This window comes from Hyperolius riggenbachi, chromosome 12, assembly GCF_040937935.1.
Source record: "Hyperolius riggenbachi isolate aHypRig1 chromosome 12, aHypRig1.pri, whole genome shotgun sequence".
Classification (NCBI taxonomy): domain Eukaryota; kingdom Metazoa; phylum Chordata; class Amphibia; order Anura; family Hyperoliidae; genus Hyperolius; species Hyperolius riggenbachi.
Genome location: NC_090657.1, coordinates 51,927,024 through 51,946,826, shown reverse-complemented (window position 1 = coordinate 51,946,826; position 19,803 = coordinate 51,927,024). Strand labels below are relative to the sequence as shown.

Sequence of the window (19,803 nt, the reverse complement as noted above, 5' to 3'; positions counted from 1 at the left end):
GATAAGTAACATACCGGGGGTGGCTGCGGGCAGGGTGGGTGCAGGGAATGAAGAGCCTTACTGCCGTTTCGCACAGGTTGCGCTTCTGCGGTATGTAACTTATTTAATCATGCATGCACCTTATGCAGCAAATATTTGTACTTCAAGAGCACAATAAAGCATTTGACAGCAGTGCCGGCGTTCTCTCCTCTCTTCCCGTTGCATAGATACTTAAGATCGCCAGGGCACGCTTCTGATATTGCCAGTATACCGGACACCTGCATTTACACCACCCTCTCATAAAATGTTACTGCAGTGCTTCCACTTTCTCCCCATTTGATATATCACATAGCTTAGGAGCACTGGCCCTTTAATTGCCATATGCTGGCAAAACAGTTGCATGCTAGGGGGTATTTTTATCTATAATATATTCCTCCTCTTCCCTTTATTTCCCCCTCCTAATGACATAAGACAGTGCACTACCAGTATAGACCTCAGTGGGAGTGTCTGAAGACTCTGGGAGGGGGGCGTGTAACAAATACACAATTACCAAGATGAGGAAAAAAAAATGTGAGGGAGGAAATGTATAGTGCAAAGTATCGCTAGTATAGTGCCCCAGTACAGCTAGTATAGTGCCCCAGTACAGCTAGTATAGTGCCCATGCGGACCACCACCAGACTCGCATACAAGCCGACCCCTCAACTTTTTAACCACTTTTTGGGGGTCAAAAATTCGGCTTGTATGCGAGTATATACGGTATGTGTTTTTTATTTCTTGGTTAGCATGCAGTGTTCTCCCCAGGATCTTTTAGCCGAGCGCTCCACCCGCCTAGTTTTGGTGAGCACCCGGTTGTCGTGGGCTCACCACCTCCTATTCTGTAAGCAGAGTTGCACACAGAAGCACCGGGCGTGCATTCTCTCATCGCGCCCCACCCGGCTACTTTTTCATGCCACCCGGCAACTTTTTCATGCCACCCGGCTGGAAAAAAATTCTGGGGAGAACACTGGCATGGGTGTCATTTGTTCTTTAACGGCGTTAGGCGGTCGGTAAGCTGGCAGCCCCAGGACCACCTAACTCTGAAAGGTGTCAAGTCCTGGGGCGGGGTTTTGCAGGAGATCTCTGCTTGAATGACGGACCTCCACTCCATCAGTCTCCTAGCGCCGATCGCCATTAGGAGACTTATGACGGCAAAACCGCCTTCTGCTTACATTGTATAGCGCTGTGATCTACAGCAGCGCTGTACTGGGGACAGCCATGTCGCTTGGCTGTCCCCTGGGGAGGCTCAGAAGCGATTGGCTCTCATAGGCTGATGCTCGCTGTCATTGGCTGGCGGGGGAATAGGTAAATTTTTAAATAAATAAACATTGTGGGAGAGATCAGAGCCCACCAACAGAAAGCTCTGTTGGTGGACAGAAAAGGGAGGTGGGGGTGGATTCACTTGTGTGATGCGTTGTATGGCTCTGCAGCAAGCTTTTGAAGCTGCAGATCTCAAAACGTAAAAAAAATAGCCAGGTCACTAGGGGGGTGTAAGCCTATGGTCCTGAAGTGGTTAAAGTATGTAAGGGCCCTGACTGATCAGCAGGTTCAATTTCTGCCCACTGGGAATACATCAAGCATAAGGCTTAAGTGATTATTTATTGATCACACCGTAATTCATGTTATAACAGTGTTCTAGCCTTCATGCCATTTAATTAGCCGGCTTTCCACATGATTTTAGTGGACATTTTTAAAGGAAACCTAAAGACATTTTAACTTACTTGCAGCCACCCTGCGCCCGCACCGGGACAAACCAATTCCTTCAGTCCCCCACCACGACCCAGTTTCGTTTTCGGCGACTCAGCCAGTCGATTGACACTGTGCCTGTGCAGCCTTGATCGTGCTACCGTTGCCGGAAGTGTCCTGCACATGGACAGCACGAGATTCTCGTACTGCGCATGCACAGGACGCTTGCAGCCAGGGTAGCACAGGTGTAGTGGCTACTGACTGGCTGAGTTGCCGAAAATGAAACTGGGTCGTTGTGGGGGACCAGAGGATCGCTTGTCCCGGCACGGGCACAGTATGGCTGCAGAGGGCCGGTAGAAGCCCTAGGATGAACTGGCTTTTTGTAAATGGCTTTAGGTACCCCTTTAAGTACAGTGTAATACAATAAATGGTGAACTTGTACATCATGTATATCTCACTATAAATACTGTATGTGATGTATCAAATTTAATAATTAAACCACACTAAACAGAAGGTTAAAAGGTGCAAATAATTAAATGCACACTGTATGCAGCTTGGAACTGGTCTAATCATAATTAGGAGGAAGTGCATATGATTGGACCAAGTATAAGCTGCATACAAGTCACATTACATTTGTATGCAAGCAGTTTGCATCTCAATGAACATCTCTCCTAAGCAACACTTGTGCTATTCACATACAATCAGTTTACCATGGGAAAAACATCACAGATAAAACAAACAGAGCTAGTACAAAACTCAAACCTTCCAAAGTACAACGTGTACCCTACCAGACAGCCACAGAGAAAGGAAAGTACACCACAATGTTTTTTATAGAGCTGTGTTATGTTAACCATCAGATTGAATGTTTACCACAAAAAAAAAAAAAAAAATTTGCAACGTAGTATTTAAACAGAGTGCTATAATTGTAAATGCCAATTCTTTAAAAAAAGACAACTGTAGCAAAATGTATATGAAGGCTGCCATATTTATTTCAATTTAAGCAATACCAGTTGCCTGGCTATCCTGCTGAGCCCCTGAACAAGCATACAGCAGATCTGGTGTTTGACATGGTCAGATCTGCCAAGATTAGCTGCATGCTTGTTTCTGGTTTGATTCAGATACTACTACAGCCAAAGATCAGCTAGGCTGCCAGGCAACTGGTACAGTCGAAAACGAAATAATAATGCAAATATTTGTATAGCACTTTTCTCCTGTCGGACTCAAAGCACTCAAGAGCGACAGCCACTGGGACACGCTCAAGAGGCCACCCTGCAGTGTTGGGGAGTCTTGCCTTGAACTTAACAAGTAAATTATCGAGCCACTGCCGTATGGCAGCCTCCATACCCCTCTCATTACAGTTGTCCTTTAAAGCACTAGTTTGGGTTTAGCTTTCATTTTTTCTTCTGCAAAATATAGAAACTTATGGCTGCCACAGCTTGGATGTGCTCAGATCCTCAACATGCAACCTGTTCTCAAGCCCCTCTACCCAGTTTTCAAGGAGTCATGGCAAACAAAGTTCCTGGGATTTGTCCAGTCTGTACTTTTTTTTATTATTATTATTTTTTTATTTACACACAGGATTCTTATTTTGGTGAAGTGGTTTTGAAGCAGGGCTGTGAAGTGGGTACAAAATTCAACTGGCTCATACTCCAGGTACCCAAAAAATTGATCCGACTCCACAGACCAGTTTTAAAATTTATGTTTAGCTGCTACTAGAAGTAGGTAAAATCTTTCAACATGAACCACTGTGCAATACGCAAGATGACATTTGCAGTAAAAGCTAGATTATGCCAAACGTGTTGTGGTGAGTTTTAAACGATACGTCCGAGGTGAAAATAAATAAATAAATAATTTACTTACCTGGGGCTTCCTCCATCCCCTGGCAGCCGATCTGTCCATCGCCCGGGCTCCCCTTCATTGGAAATGCCGGCCTGGAGTATTCTGCACAGACGCAATACTTCTGCGCAGAACACTTCAGGCTATGTAAGCACAATCGCGAGGTCAGCATCTCCAACAAAGGGGATCCCGGGACACCGGAGCTGCGGTGAAAGACAGATCAGCTGCCAGGGGCTGGAGGAAGCCCCAGGTAAGTAGATCTCATGTTTTTCTTCATCTTTGACGTATCCTTTAGGCTGGTTTCACAGTGGGACGTTACAGGCGCACGTTAGAGCAGCCTGTAACGCAGCCCACCGCACAGTAATGAAAAATCAATGGGGCTGTTCACAGTGCGGACGTTGCGTTACATTACGCTGCGTCACAAGACAACGTACTGCATGCAGTACTTTGGACACGGCTGAGCCGCGTTAGACTGCTTGCACATGCTCAGTAATGTTGGGGAGGAGCGGAGAGCGGCCAGGCACATGGCTAATTAATATGCACTGCACGTTATGACGTGCAGTGTTTACTTCCTGGAGCAGCCGCTCTGTGCGTCGATTGGCCGGTGGGACCACGTGATGCCGCATGCGCACAAGAGTGCGCATCACTGACGCCAGAGTGAGCTGCACAACGCGGCTCACTCTGACGTCCAGATCCAGCACCACCAGGCGTTGAGTTAGGGGGACGTTATGCGACCTTAACGCCCCCTCTAACGCAACGTCCTGGTGTGAAATTAGCCTTAAAGTAAAACTGAGGGGGAAAAAAAAAAGGGAGTTAGATACTTACCTCAGAGGATCCAGAGGCTTCTCGATTCCTCCTGAGCCCACCGCTGGTCGCTGGGACCCCCTTTGTGTCCGCACTACTATTCTTGAAAAAGCACGGCTGCACTGTGCAGAAGCAATGATGGCATACATCTGTGCAGTAGCACAGGGATGTTCATGCACAGCGGAAATAGCCATTAACGAGCTGCTCTGTGCTAATGCGCAGGTGGCCCTTGCGTCTGTGCAATGCAGCCATGCTCTTCTACATGCGACAAATAGAATAAAGAGAACCAGAGACGAAGCACCCTCATGTATTTTATCATACATATCAATGGGAACATGACAGTAAACACCTACTCTGCTCGGTTTCATTTTTCACTGCCCAGTCTGCCTGTTATCAGCCCTGATAAGAATCCCCAACTGAGCATTCAGTCTAGCTTTGCCCCAAAGTGATTATAGCTGAGTCAGTCTTCTGTCTTCAAGCCCAAGCCTGCCCCCTTGTGGCTCTGCTTTCCTTCTACGTATCCTCTTAGCAAAGCAAAGCCAAACTGAATGCTCAGTTGGGGATTTTATCAGGGATGATAAGAGGCAAGACTGTGCAGTGAAAAATGAAACAGAGCAGAGTAGGTGTTTACTGTCATGTTCCCATTGATATATATATCAGAGCTGTGGAGTCGGAGTAATTTTGGGTGAGTCGGAGTCGGGGAAAAAATGCACCGACTCCTAATGAATTTAAACTGTAATTAAAATAGAAAATATAATAAAATGTTCTATTTCTCAGATAATAGTCATCATAAATAAATTATATATACAGTAATAGCTGTGCTTAGTACGCAAAAATGAAATAAACCAATCAAAATTAGTTACTTGTGCTGCTTCAATAAAGCAGTCCCGTATTTTTAAAGTACCACATCTGATTGTGACTGTATATTTGATGTGTACACAGGAATCTCTTATATATACTAAAAAACATCTATGTGTAAGTATAAAGCCTGATGTGTAGCTGTGTCACTAATAGAGATGGTCAATGAGATGGAAATAATTCTGCGTTGATTCTGATTTATGCAAATGTACTCTTTGCTCATGAAATCAAATAATTTGAAATGTTAACATTTGGTTTGGTGACTACGAATTAAATGGTACCTGAGAAGGATGAAAAGAAAAGTTTTATAATACCTGGGGCATCTTCCAGCCCCCTTTAGGATAATCAGTCCCTCGCTGTCCACCTCCACCACCTGGATCTTCTGCTATGAGTCCTGGTAATTCAGCCAGTCAGCGCAGTCTGGCCGCATGCCGCTTCCACAGCCAGGAGCGTTCTGCACCTGCACAATAGTGCTGCGCATGTGTAGTATGCTCCCGGCGGTGGAGTGTGTGCATGCGCACTATGCCAGACTGGCTCAAGCACCTGGACTCATGCTTCATACACACTTGAGATCAGGGCTGTGGAGTCGGAGTCGTGGAGTCTGAGTCGGGCAATTTTGGGTGCTTGGAGTCGGAGTCGGGAAAAAATGCACCGACTCCGACTCCTAATGAATTTGTAACTGTAATTAAAATAGAAAATATGATAAAATGTTCTATTTCTCAGATAATAGTCATGAAAAATAATGTATATATACAGTAATAGCTGTGCTTAGTCCACAAAAATGAAATAAACCAATCAAAATTAGTTATTTGTGCTGCTTCAATAAAGCAGTCCCCGTATTTTTAAGGTCAGATATACATATCTGATTGTGACTGTTTATATGATGTGTACACAGGAATCTCTTATATATACTAAATAACATCTATGCTGTAAGAATAAAGCCTGATGTGTAGCTGTGTCACTAATAGAGATGGTCAACGAGATGGAAATAATTCTGCATTGATGCTGATTTATGCAAATGTATGCACTCCCTTTGCTGATGAAATCAAATAATTTGATATGTTGTTAACCACCCTGGCGTTCTGATTAAATCGCCAGGGTGGCTGCGGGAGGTTTTTTTTTAAATAAAAAAAAAACTATTTCATGCAGCCAACTGAAAGTTGGCTGCATGAAAGCCCACTAGAGGGCGCTCCGGAGGCGATCTTCCGATCGCCTCCGGCGCCCATAATAAACAAGGAAGGCCGCAATGAGCGGCCTTCCTTGTTTTGCTTATATCGTCGCCATAGCGACGAGCGGAGTGACGTCATCGACGTCAGCCGACGTCCTGACGTCAGCCGCCTCCGATCCAGCCCTTAGCGCTGGCCGGAACTTTTTGTTCCGGCTGCGCAGGGCTCAGGCGGCTAGGGGGGCCCTCTTTCGCCGCTGCTCGCGGCGAATCGCCGCAGAGCGGCGGCGATCAGGCAGCACACGCGGCTGGCAAAGTGCCGGCTGCGTGTGCTGCTTTTTATTTCATCAAAATCGGCCCAGCAGGGCCTGAGCGGCAGCCGCTGGCGGTGTTGGACGAGCTGAGCTCGTCCAGACCGCTCAGCTGGTTAAAATTTGGTTTGGTGACTACAAATTAAAGGGTAACTGAGACGGATGAAAAGTAAAGTTTTATACATACATGGGTCTTCCTCCAGCCCCCTTCAGGCTAATCAGTCCCTCGCTGTCCTCCACCACCCGGATCTTCTGCTATGAGTCCTGGTAATTCAGCCAGTCAGCGCTGTCCGGCCACATGCCGCTTCCACAGCCAGGAACATTCTGCACCTGCGCAATAGTGCTGCACAGGTGTAGTATGCTCCTGGCGGCGGAGTGTGTGCATGCGCACTACGCCTGACTGGCACAAGTACCTGGACTCTAAGCAGAGGATCCAGGTGGCGGATGAGGACAACGAGGGACTGATTATCCTGAAGGCGGCTGGAGGAAGCCCCAGGTATGTATAAAACTTTAATTTCATCTGTCTCAGGTTTACTTTGTTACACAGTAGTACTATACTCTACATATGCACTCCCCACAGAGCTGCAGGGAATCCACTGAGAATGCTGTGCACATTGAACACAGAGGTGTTGTCTGTTTACAACCTCCTCATTCCCCTGCAGAGTACCTGCACATCATTCTTACATGTACCCACACTTACATTGCCTAGGGCCTGATAGATGTTCTTTGTTCCGGTTTGTACCTTTTACAAGTACTCTTACCAAGGACTAGTTTTAGTCTAAAGGGAATAAATATAGTAGTCTACATATCCTCACTTCAGTTGTCTTGTAAAATTCCTAAGCGTTGGCAGTTAAGAGACGAATTTCATGTTACATACTTTTAATCAACAAAATTGTAATATGCAAATTAGAGGAGTCGGAGTCGGTGGAATCCTAAACTGAGGAGTCGGAGTCGGTGGATTTTTGGACCAACTCCACAGCCCTGCTTGAGAGAACAGTCTTTGGAAAATGAAAGATCACAGACCAATTTTACCCCAGTCCATATAGTATGAGAGCCACACCTACACAGTCTATTCTATGGAGCTGAACTCCCCATCAGATAAAATCTTTGCAGGATGCTGCACACAAAGGCCTGGTGCACACCAAAAACCGCTAGCAGATCCGCAAAATGCTAGCAGATTTTGAAAAGCTTTTTCTTATTTTTCTGTAGCGTTTCAGCTAGCGTTTTGCGAAGCGGTTTTGCTGTAGTAGATTTCATATATTGTTACAGTAAAGCTGTTACTGAACAGCTTCTGTAACAAAAACGCCGGCAAAACCGCTCTGAACAGGCGTTTCAGAGCGGTTTGCGTTTTTCCTATACTTAAAGAGACTCTGTAACAACAAAAAGATCCCCTGGGGGGTACTCACCTCGGGTGGGGGAAGCCTCAGGATCCTAATGAGGCTTCCCACGCCGTCCTCTGTCCCACGGAGGTCTCGCTGCAGCCCTCCGAACAGCCGGCGACTGTGCCGACTGTTCAATTCAATATTTACCTTTGCAGGCTCCAGCGGGGGCGCTGTGGCTGCTTTCGCTCCGAAGGAGGCGGAAATACCCGATCTCAGTCGGGTCCGCTCTACTGCGCAGGCGCCGGAGACTTGCGCCTGCGCAGTAGAGCGGACCCGACGGCGATCGGGTATTTCCGCCTCCTTCGGAGCGAAAGCAGCCAGAGCGCCTGCGCAGGAGCCTGCAAAGGTAAATATTACGTCACCGCTGTACGGAGGGCTACAGCGAGACCCCCGAGGGACGCAGGACGGCGTGGGAAGCCTCATTAGGATCCTGAGGCTTCCCCCACCCGAGGTGAGTACCCCCCAGGGGCCGTTTTTTCGTTACAGTTCCTCTTTAACATTGAGGCAGAAACGCATCCGCAATCCAAAAAATGCCTCACCCCGGGAGGATTCGTTTCTGCAAAACACCTCCCGCTCTGGTGTGCACCACCCCATTGAGATACATTGACCAAGCGGATCCGCAGCCGCAAGCGGCTGCAAAAACGCTGAAAAAGCCGCTCGGTGTGCACCAGCCCAAAGATGTCTGTACACATTCAAAACATCATTATCTGCAAAAGATCTGTTCCTGCAAAATATCCATTCCTGCTAAATGCATTCATAGTCTATGAGATCTGCAGATCATCATACACACCTTGTTTAACAGACTTCATCTGCATATCTGGCAATCATCTGCAGATCTGAAAATCCACCCTGGTGAATCTGATCTGCAGATGATTGTCTGTTAAACCAAGTGTGTATGATGATCTGCAGATCTCATAGACTATGAATGCATTTTGCAGGAATGGATCTTTTGCAGGAACAGATCTTTTGCAGATAATGATCTTTTGAGTGTGTACAGGCATCTTTGTGCAGAGCATCTTGCAAAGATTTTATCTGATGGGGAGTGCAGCTCCATAGAATAGACTGTGTAGAGTATGGCTCTCATACTACATGAAAGGGGGTAAAATTGGTCTGTGATCTTGCCTTTTCCAAAGACTTTTATCTCAAGTGTGTATGAAGCAATAGTCATAGCAGAAGATCCAGGTGGCAGAGGAGGACAGTGAGGGACTGATTAGCCTGAAGGGAGCTGGAGGAAGCCCCAGGTATGTATAAAACTTTAATTTTATCTGTCTCAGGTTTACTTTGTTACACAGTAGTACTATACTCTACATATGCACTCCCCACAGAGCTGCAGGAAATCCACTGAGAATGTTGTGCACATTGAACACAGAGGTGTTGTCTATCACCCATACACCTGGTTCAGATTGTACATGACGAATAGCCTCATTTCCCTGCAGAGTACCTGCACATCTCTCTTACATGTACCCACAGTTACCTTGCCTAGGGCCTGATAGATGTTCTTTGTTCCTGTCTGTACCTGTTACAAGTACTCTTACCAAGGACTAGTTTTAGTCTATGACTAAAGGGAATAAATATGGCAGTCTCCATATCCTTCTCACTTCAGTTGTCTATGACTAAAGGGAATAAATATGGCAGTCTCCATATCCTTCTCACTTCAGTTGTCTTTAAAATTCCTAAGCGTTGGCAGTTAAGAGACGAATTTCATGTTACATACTTTCAATCAACAAGATTGTAATATGCAAATTAGAGGAGTTGGAGTAATCCCAAACTGAGGAGTCGGTGGATTTTTGTACCGACTCCACAGCCTAGATAGATAGATAGATAGATACCAGTGGAGGAAATAATTATTTGACCCCTCACTGATTTTGTAAGTTTGTCCAATGACAAAAATGAAAAGTCTCAGAACAGTCATTTCAATGGTAGGTTTATTTTAACAGTGGCAGATAGCACATCAAAAGGAAAATCGAAATAAGTAACCTTAAATAAAAGATAGCAACTGATTTGCATTTCATTGAGTGAAATAAGTTTTTGAACCCCTACCAACCCAGTGTCCTCCCCAGGCTCTTTTAGCCGGGTGCTCCACCCAGCTAGATTTGATGACCACCCGGCTGTCATCGGCTCACTTCCTCACCTCCTCCTATGCTGTAAGCAGAGTTGCCCTGCATTTTCAACTTGACCCACCCGGCTACTTTTTCATGCCACCCGGCTACTATTTCATGCCACCCGGCTGGAAAAAAATTCTGGGGAGAACACTGCAACCATTAAGAGTTCTGGCTCCCACAGAGTGGTTAGACACTTCTACTCAATTAGTCACCCTCATTAAAGGAAAACTTAAGTCAAATAAAAAAAAAAATGACATTTACTCACCTGGGGCATCCCTCAGCACCCCGAAGCTGGATGGTGCCCTCGCAGCCCCGCTCCGATCCTCCTGTCCCCACCGGCGGCTACTTCCGGTTCGGCGACAGCCGCCGACAGGCTGGGAACGCGGCTGATTTTCCGCGTTCCCAGCCGCTGCTATCACCCTCTATGCTGCTATAGCGTCTATATAGACGGCTGCTACTTCCGGGTTCGGCGACAGCCGCCGACAGGCTGGGAACGCGGCTGATTTTCTGCGTTCCCAGCTGCTATATCACCCTCTATGATAGATAGAGATATATATATACGCTATAGCAGCATAGAGGGTGACAGCAGCTGGGAACGCGGAAAATCAGCCGCGTTCCCAGCCTGTCGGCGGCTGTCGCCGAACCCGGAAGTAGCCGCCGGCGGGGACAGGACGATCGGAGCGGGGCTGCGAGGGCACCATCCAGCTTCGGGGGGCTGAGGGATGCCCCGGGTGAGCAAATGTCATTTTTTTTTCTGACTTAAGTTTTCCTTTAAGGACACCTGTCTTAACTAGTCACCTGTATAAAAGACACCTGTCCACAGAATCAATCAATCAAGCAGACTCCAAACTCTCCAACATGAGAAAGACCAAAGAGCTGTCCAAGGATGTCAGAGACAAAATTGTAGACCTGCACAAGGCTGGAATGGGCTACAAAACCATTAGCAAGAAGCTGGGAGAGAAGGTGACAACTGTTGGTGCGATTGTTCGAAAATGGAAGGAGCACAAAATGACCATCAATCGACCTCGCTCTGGGGCTCCACGCAAGATCTCACCTCGTGGGGTGTCAATGGTTCTGAGAAAGGTGAAAAAGCATCCTAGAACTACACGGCAGGAGTTAGTGAATGACCTCAAATTAGCAGGGACCACAGTCACCAAGAAAACCATTGGAAACACATTACACCGCAATGGATTAAAATTCTGCAGGGCTCGCAAGGTCCCCCTGCTCAAGAAGGCACATGTGCAGGCCCGTCTGAAGTTTGCCAATGAACACCTGAATGATTCTGTGAGTGACTGGGAGAAGGTGCTGTGGTCTGATGAGACCAAAATAGAGCTCTTTGGCATTAACTCAACTCGCTGTGTTTGGAGGAAGACAAATGCTGCCTATGACCTCCAAAACACCATCCCCACCGTCAAGCATGGGGGTGGAAACATTTTGCTTTGGGGGTGTTTTTCTGCTAAGGGCACAGGACAACTTAATCGCATTAACGGGAAAATGGACGGAGCCATGTATCGTGAAATCCTGAACGACAACCTCCTTCCCTCTGCCAGGAAACTGAAAATGGGTTGTGGATGGGTGTTCCAGCATGACAATGACCCAAAACATACAGCAAAGGCAACAAAGGAGTGGCTCAAGAAGAAGCACATTAAGGTCATGGAGTGGCCTAGTCAGTCTCCGGACCTTAATCCAATAGAAAACCTATGAAGGGAGCTCAAGCTCAGAGTTGCACAGAGACAGCCTCGAAACCTTAGGGATTTAGAGATGATCTGCAAAGAGGAGTGGACCAACATTCCTCCTAAAATGTGTGCAAACTTGGTCATCAATTACAAGAAACGTTTGACCTCTGTGCATGCAAACAAGGGTTTTTCCACTAAGTATTAAGTCTTTTATTGTTAGAGGGTTCAAAAACTCACTCAATGAAATGCAAATCAGTTGCTATCTTTTACTTAAGGTTATTTTTTCGATTTTCCTTTTGATGTGCTATCTGCCACTGTTAAAAAAAACCTACCATTGAAATGATACTGTTCTGAGACTTTTCATTTCTTTGTCATTGGACAAACTTACAAAATCAGTGAGGGGTCAAATAAGAGTGTGTGTGTGCGCGCGCGTGTGTGTGTGAATACATGATGGTGCTTTATCTCTGGTTCTCTTTAAAGGGGCACTATGGCGAAAAATACCAGGCAGCTCTGCCACCATAGTGCCAGTCTGCTGTCCCAAGCAAGGTTCTACTGAACCACAGCATTGAAATATCTTATTTGGAAGCCCAATAGGGACTAAAAACTTTAACTAGATTTGCACTTTAATGTATGGCCATGGGTTACAGTAAATAAAACATACGCAAAATAGAAAGCCAACAAGCAGATAAATATGTGCAGTAACAATGCAGAAAAGCCAGCATAACAAGTAAAACCTGCTCAGACGTGTGTGATAGTGCTACCGTGCTCCAAGTAGTGCACATTTCACTAGTCCCTTAAAAAAAAAAAAAAGGACACTTGCGTTGGGTGCGTGCGTGTGCGCCCTGCCAGTGTTTCCGGCTTTGCACATCTATGCAGCTGGTCAATTCGGATGCAGCCGGCATATGGATGCGTTGCCATTTTCTTCCTCCTCCCCGTGGGTCCCCTTCTTCAAGCCACATCCTGCCCGATGCCACCCTAAGCCTGGTCAGCTGCCAAGTCACAATAGCAGTGACTGGTGGCAGAAGACTAATATTTAAGACCTCTGCCTCTCTCAGCTCTTCCTAATTCAGTAAGCTAACACCTAATCAGAAAGGAGTTCTTGGGCGAGACTCCCTAACGGCTACTGCCTGATTGCGCTCTAGTGGCTAGCATGCAAGCACTTTGAGTCAGACAGGAGAAAAGCACCATAAAAATTACTGGAATTATTATTAGTGTGTGTATATATGTACAGGTAGTCCCCGGTTAACGAACGAGATAGGGACTGTAGGCTCGTTCTTAACCTGAATCTGTGCTTAAGACGAAACAATGTGCCATCTCTGTCCCCTTTGCATTTTATGTGCCCCCCTTTGCCTCCAGTGTCCCCCTCTGTGCCTGTTTATCCCTCTGTGCCTCCGTTTGTACTTCCTGCTGTGCCCCCTCTGTGCAGCCTCCTCTTTGCCCCCTCTGTGCTGCATCTGTCCCCTCTGAGCTGCATCCTCTTTGCCCCCCTCCCCCCCGATAGAGTCCAACGCTGTCTCTGTCCTCCTCTCGCCGCATCCAGCTCCCTCTAGCCGCGCACAGCACCGCTTCCTGTATGTCACATGACATATCGGAAGTGAAGCCGTGCTGTACGTGGCAAGAGGGAGCTGGATGTGGCGAGAGGAGGACAGAGACAGCGTTGGACTCGTTCGGAGGCGAGTCCAACACTGCTATGGACATGCGCCGGCACTTATGGGAAGTTTGAAGCCGCTTCTTCAAACTTCCCCCATGAGGAAATGACGACATCGTGACAGGATCGGGCCGGTTGTAAGTTGGGCGTACGTAACCCGAGGACTTCCTGTATATATATACACAAACACACACAATTGTTCCATCTCACTTTAAGGGCTGGGATCCACAACGTGCTCTTTGGCATTGGATCCAGATGGCAGAGGTCCCACTAGCAGCGTTTCTATCGCAAATCGTTGCTTGCATCAGTTTGGTAGTAATCATGGAGCGATTGCATCAGTGGCTACAGAGGAAAATGCAGAGGAAGCCCCTGACAGGAGGTGAATTCACTGATCTCAGCCTCCTGTGAGGCCTAATAACAGTTGATAAGACTTGAGAAACAGCATTTTTTTAAGGATTCAATGCATCCTGTAGTTATACAGATCTTCTCACAAATTTCTGAATGAACTTGATGGTATACTATACCTGCAAAGGCAGTCTCCTAGCAATGCTGTTCTTTGAGCTGAGGGACTTGTGATTTTTATACTTGTGGAAAAAGGTAGGATAACTGTATGGGCAAATTAAGAGAAGACAAACAAGTTTTTACTTTATGATGCTCCAGACTGTATTTCCGCTTAAACTACTTTTAGCACTTTTTCAGTTGCTAGGTGCTAAATATATACTGTGTAAATATGAGAAACCATCTATTATGAAAAAATGCAGAGGAAAAAGTTATTTATATTTTAACGCATACCTAAAGCAGGTTCCAATTAAATACTAACCTCAGTAGAGGAAAGTCTCAAGACACCCAATCACCATGTAGCCCACCGTTCCAGCACATGGTCACACTAAGCATAGTCAGCAACTACTTGTTAAAATATGCTTTTGTGGCCGTGCATCCATTCTTATACAAGCAGAACCATACAGCACAACAGTGCATACGACCCGCATATGCCTAGCAGCACAAATACACTTGACCACGACTTACCAAGTGCTACTGGGCATTAGCAGACTGGTCTTACTTGCCCATAACCAGAGTGGTGCTTTTTGCACACCATGAGGAGTGTGCCCACAGTGATGAAGAGGGTCCATGCCATCAGTGGTGGGCTTGGAGGATCTAGCAAGCCTCTGGGTCATCCAGAAGGTTCCCACTACTTAGGTATATATCTTGTTTTGAGGCCAAGTTCAAAGTGATGTGGTGAAATGGCCACTTTGTAATACAGCTTAAAGCATTGCAATGCACCACCTATGCGACATTCACAGTGCAGCGGAAGCGTTGCGGCATCATAGCGCACTACAGATAAGAGTAAAAGTGAGGCATACTGACTAAATGACACTGACAAACTGCTTCACTGTAGCTGACAATGCAAGCATAAAGTGCGGTGCCGCTGTCCCAAACCGTTACTGCAGTCACAGGGAACTCAACTGCCACTGAATGTAGCCTACAACTTTTTCCTACTCAAAGGTTTGCTTTAATTACCTGAGGTTGACACTTACACCTTAGCACTTTCTAGCTTTCTTTGATTGGTTGCCGTTGTGCATAAAACACAGGACCGGTAGGTGAAACAGTTTCTACAGTCCTTGATAAGTAGATGGCATAGAGGGAATCATTTTCCCCAGCAGAGGAATTTCATTTTAAGGCATCATTAAACTGGCACATAAGTATTAGACACCTTGTATTTCAGAGTCCACTAGATAAGAGAGTACTGGACAAGGCCTAATGAGGATTAAATATTAACAACATATAGTTAAGAGACATGAGGAAAAAGCAAAACCTACCACTTACTGCGTGGCCTCTGTCAGCAATAAATACAAGATACGCACTATAAAACAAACATAGGATACAAACTGAAAAACACCAATAGGATAATAAGAATATTTTAAGAAAGTAAAATCAAACCACTATCATGAGCTTTCTATTCCCTGTCAAACGCAATTAGACAAGCAAATAATCTATTTGCTGGTCATTAATAATAGTGCAGATAATATATAAAACTTATGTAGTTGTGTGTGAAAACAAGCAACAGCTGCTATTAAAGGCTTATAGAGTTTGCTCTCGGATTGCACTAAATAATTCAAGACATAACACTTAATCACAACACATGAGCTTGTCAATGCTTAATACTGCACATAATTTCTAAAAATATTACAGTCAAATAACAGCTGCCACTATGGGCTGCTTATGTCCCTCCAGATCAAATCAAGTGATGATAGATGAGCAGGCCTACTGAGAATCACATCTGAATGTTAGCTAACTATGTATGGACAAAGCTTTAAAGCCCAATCTACACGATACGATTCTTTGTGCGATTCAATTTACGATCAGATTAAATCCGACATGTCCAATCAAGATTAGATTCGATTCAATTTGCCATTGCAAAACAATGGCAAATCGAAATGAATCGAATCCTGATCGGACATGTTAGATTTATTTGGGTCGTAAATAGAATCGTAATTGTGTGGATGGGGCTTTGTTTTCACTGCTGTAACCAACATATGAGCGAAAATCCTTAACTTCCTGTCCAAAAAGGAAGTCCATATATAACTACAAAGGGGATAAAGACTTACACAAAACTGAAAAGTTTATAAGGTATAAGCTCTTCTAAACTGCCACTATCCTGTGGCAAAAACGAGGGGTTTATACCCCCCAAATCCCCTCTCCTAACTCCGGGGAGCGCTTCCTGTTGAGGCAGAGCTTATGGCTGTAGCTCTGCCTCTTAGCGCGTCAATCCCCGCTTCTCCCAATCCTTCACAGAGAAGGGCGGGGGAGAGGTGGCGATCCGCGCAGCAATTGACGCGCATGGAGGCAGAGCTGCAGCTGAAAGCTCTGCCTCCCGGGGCAGCAAAATCCACAACCTAGAAAGTCGTGGATTTTGCAGGAGGGATTTGGGGGGGGGGGGGGGACAAACCCCTTGTTTTGCCACAGGATAGCAGCGGTTTATCAGGGCTTTTAGTTCTTGAAGCTACAAGTTAAAAAAGTGAATTTAGACTTGCTTCAGAGTCTCTTTAACTGGTTATACTGATTAGACTTGTTGACCTTATTGGATAAAAATGAAGAAGGGTGGAGCTGCCAAAAAATAAATCTCTTAGAGTATACATTATAAAGACAAATACATGAGGTATCTTACCTCTCCATATGAACCAACCCAGAAAAGCAAGGGTTTGGATCAGGTATGGCTTATTCAAGCACAATTTAAAAAGACAACGCATTTCTTGGGTCTCTGTCCGCTTCCTCAGGTCAATAATCTGCCTTAAGAAATTCAGTTTGCAGTCGGGGCACCAAAATTAGCCTCTCTCTAGCTTTGCTAGGCTATATTTTTTTGATTGAAACCATTTTAATCAGGTCACTATTAATAGCCTAGCAAAGCTAGAGGTAAGCTAATTTTGGTGCCCAGGCTGCAAACTGAATTTCCTAAGGCACTTTACTGACCAGAGAAAGCAGGCAGAGACCCGAAAAACGCATTTTTTTTTTAACTGTGATTAAATAAACCTTATATGAGTTAAACCCTAGTTTTTCTGGGTTGGTTCGTCGGGAGAGGTAAGATATATCATGTATTTATGTCTTTAAAACATATACTCAAGAGATAATTATTTTTGGGCGCCTCCACCCTTCATTAGCCACTACACTTCCTTTGGAGGTGTCCTTCCTATTAGTGTGGGGCCATCCACAGCCAGTAAGGACCCCAGGAGAGTGCTCACCCAGTTCTGGCAGGACCTGCAGTACTGAAAGGGGAAGGTGTTCTCCCCGTAGGCGAAATATGGTGGTTGCAGCTTCTGCAACCCATAGTATATCTACTCTTGTATTCAGTGTTCTCCTCAGGCTCTTTTAGCCGGGTGCTCCACCCGGCTAGTTTTGATGAACACCCGGCTGTCATCGGCTCACCTCCTATAAGCAGAGTTGCGCACAGAAGCACCAGCCCTGCATTCTCTCATTGCCCCACCCGGCTACTATTTCATGCCAACCCCCTGGAAAAAAAATTCTGGGGAGAACATTGGTATTGATCCTATGACACTGCACCATTCGGCTCAAGGTCTTGTCTGTCACACAGACTACCATGGCTCCCCCACAGCGACCGTTCCTACTTCTACGTATTATTGAATAAAAAAAACATCATGCAAGCTGATCAGCACATGAAATATGTTTACATTACAGCTGCTATTATGCCCAGTACTGTATGAGGAAGAAAAAAAAAATAGCCTGTGACAACAGATGACTAGCACATACTTGTATAAAGGCAGAAAAATCAGCGCCAGATGTCACAACTGGCAGCACAGGAGCCTTAGGGCTGGTTCAGACGGACGCTTGCAGAGCGTTTACTGCCAGCGGTCAGGGCTTGGCGTTAAACGCTCCCATTCAAGTGAATGGGAGCGTTTGTACCAAGCTTTTACGCGCGTTTGCACGAACGCAGCGTTCGGGTCCCGATTTTCACTGGCGTTCAAGGAGCCCCTGGAAGCTACAAGTTGCTTCCAGGGGCGGTTAACCGCGACGGGTAATGTCCCCCTAGGGGAAGAAAAAACGCGACCGCATCTGAACGCAATGCGAACGCTGCTAAAAGCCCGAACGCATTGACGCCGCGACGCCAACTAACGCGACGCCTCCAAACGTCCGTCTGAACCAGCCCTTATGCTGGGCATACACTGCTCGATCCGGTGGCCAATTAGCCGCCGAATCGGCCCCCACAGATCGATTCCCGCTTGTCCCCGCTGGCGCTCCTTTACAGCTGCTCGATTCCCCGCCATTGTCCGCCGGCGGGGAATCTATCCGGCAGGTCATCGGACCTGTTGGATATTATCAACCGAGCCATCAGGCTCGATTGATAAGCCTACCCAGTATGCAGTGTATGCCCAGCATAAGGTGCAAGGACAATCGTGCCTCTGGATTTGCAGATATTCAGAACATCAAAAAAAAGTAGTGAAAGTTCCAGGCACCGATTGATATGCAAGTCACTTTTTTATTTAGCTTCCAACACCATCAAAACATACATGCGTCAAACCTCAAACCTTTGGCCTTACAGCCGTTTCACAGGGAAGCCTGACGAAGATGACTAGAACATACACAGCATATATTGGTGCTGAATAAATCTAAGGGATAACATATGGTAAATGCATTAAAAGCTTCTCTTCGTTATCCATTAAGTTAGCTCCCAAAAAGTCTGATCACCTCTACAACAGAGCACGTCAAGTTCAGAAACTTAGCTGTCAGTTTTATTACTTTCACTTTTCAGAATGAACTAGTCCTACATAAAGTTATACTTTTAATGTCACACCTTAAAGGGAAGGTTCAGGGAGTATCCGAAAAAAATAAAAATCCCCATCCACTTACCTGGTGCTTGCTCCAGCCCGTGGCAGGCAGGAGGTGCCCTCGGCGCCGCTCCGCAGGCTCCCGGTGGTCTCCGGTGGCGCGCCCGACCTGGCCAGGCCGGCGGCCAGGTCGGGCTCTTCTGCGCTCCAAGGCCCGGGCACTTCTGCGTCCCACGCCGGCGCGCTGACGTCATCGGACGTCCTCCGGGCTGTACTGCGCAGGTCGAGCGCGCCACCGGAGACCACCGGGAGCCTGCGGAGCGGCGCCGAGGGCACCTCCTGCCTGCCACGGGCTGGAGGAAGCCCCAGGTAAGTGGATGGGGATTTTTATTTTTTTCGGATAGTCCCTGAACCTTCCCTTTAAATTAATACATGTATAAATATATTTAAACGACAACTGCCACTGACGGGAGACTAACCACACACACAAAAAAAAAAAACCACTACGGCCCATAAAAACCATGATTCATAAAGAGATCAATACTATAGATGAACATTCAACTTCTCCAGTTTTTCAATGAACAGGAACTTTGCACAGAGCTAACCAAAATTTAAAAGCTACTGAGCAGTCAGTTAATCATTACCTTCCAAATCTGATAAGTTCTGTGCAAAGATCACATGCACATTTTCCCTTACTCCAGTGCTTAGAAATGCAAAAAAACAAAACCCTAATAAATTTAAGAAACCATGTCAACTCAACACAGGTATAGCAGCTGGAAAAGTACCACATACACACACCTGCAACTAAGGACTACACATGAACAAAGATAAGCAGATGAGTAAATCTACAATGCTAAAATGTTTAGTTACAGTAGGCAGAATATCATAATTATCTTTCAAAATAAACTTCTGGCTATAGTAAACTCAGTCCCTGTGTCCCAACCATGTGCCTGTATGAATTTAAAATGTACAACAAATCCTGGTATACGGCAATAAACTTCCAATTGAGTATATGTCAGAACCCCTTTATAGTAGACTCCA

General features: G+C 46.0%; 1 protein-coding gene across 5 annotated transcripts in view; it reads right to left on the bottom strand.

The window, feature by feature from the left end:
* RBM39 (RNA binding motif protein 39) overlaps positions 1-19,803 on the bottom strand; it is a 63,096-nt gene that overhangs the window by 41,496 nt on the left and 1,797 nt on the right. For 3 of the 5 annotated variants that reach the window (XM_068263947.1, XM_068263950.1, XM_068263952.1), the window contains 2 exons: positions 15,301-15,344; positions 14,008-14,089 (listed from right to left, as the gene is read on the bottom strand). The exons of 1 other annotated variant lie outside the window; for it this stretch is intronic. The gene's annotated coding sequence lies outside the window, so the exon portion shown is untranslated. The remainder of the gene's footprint in view (positions 1-14,007; positions 14,090-15,300; positions 15,345-19,803) is intronic. One more of the 5 variants, XM_068263948.1, reaches the window with a different exon arrangement.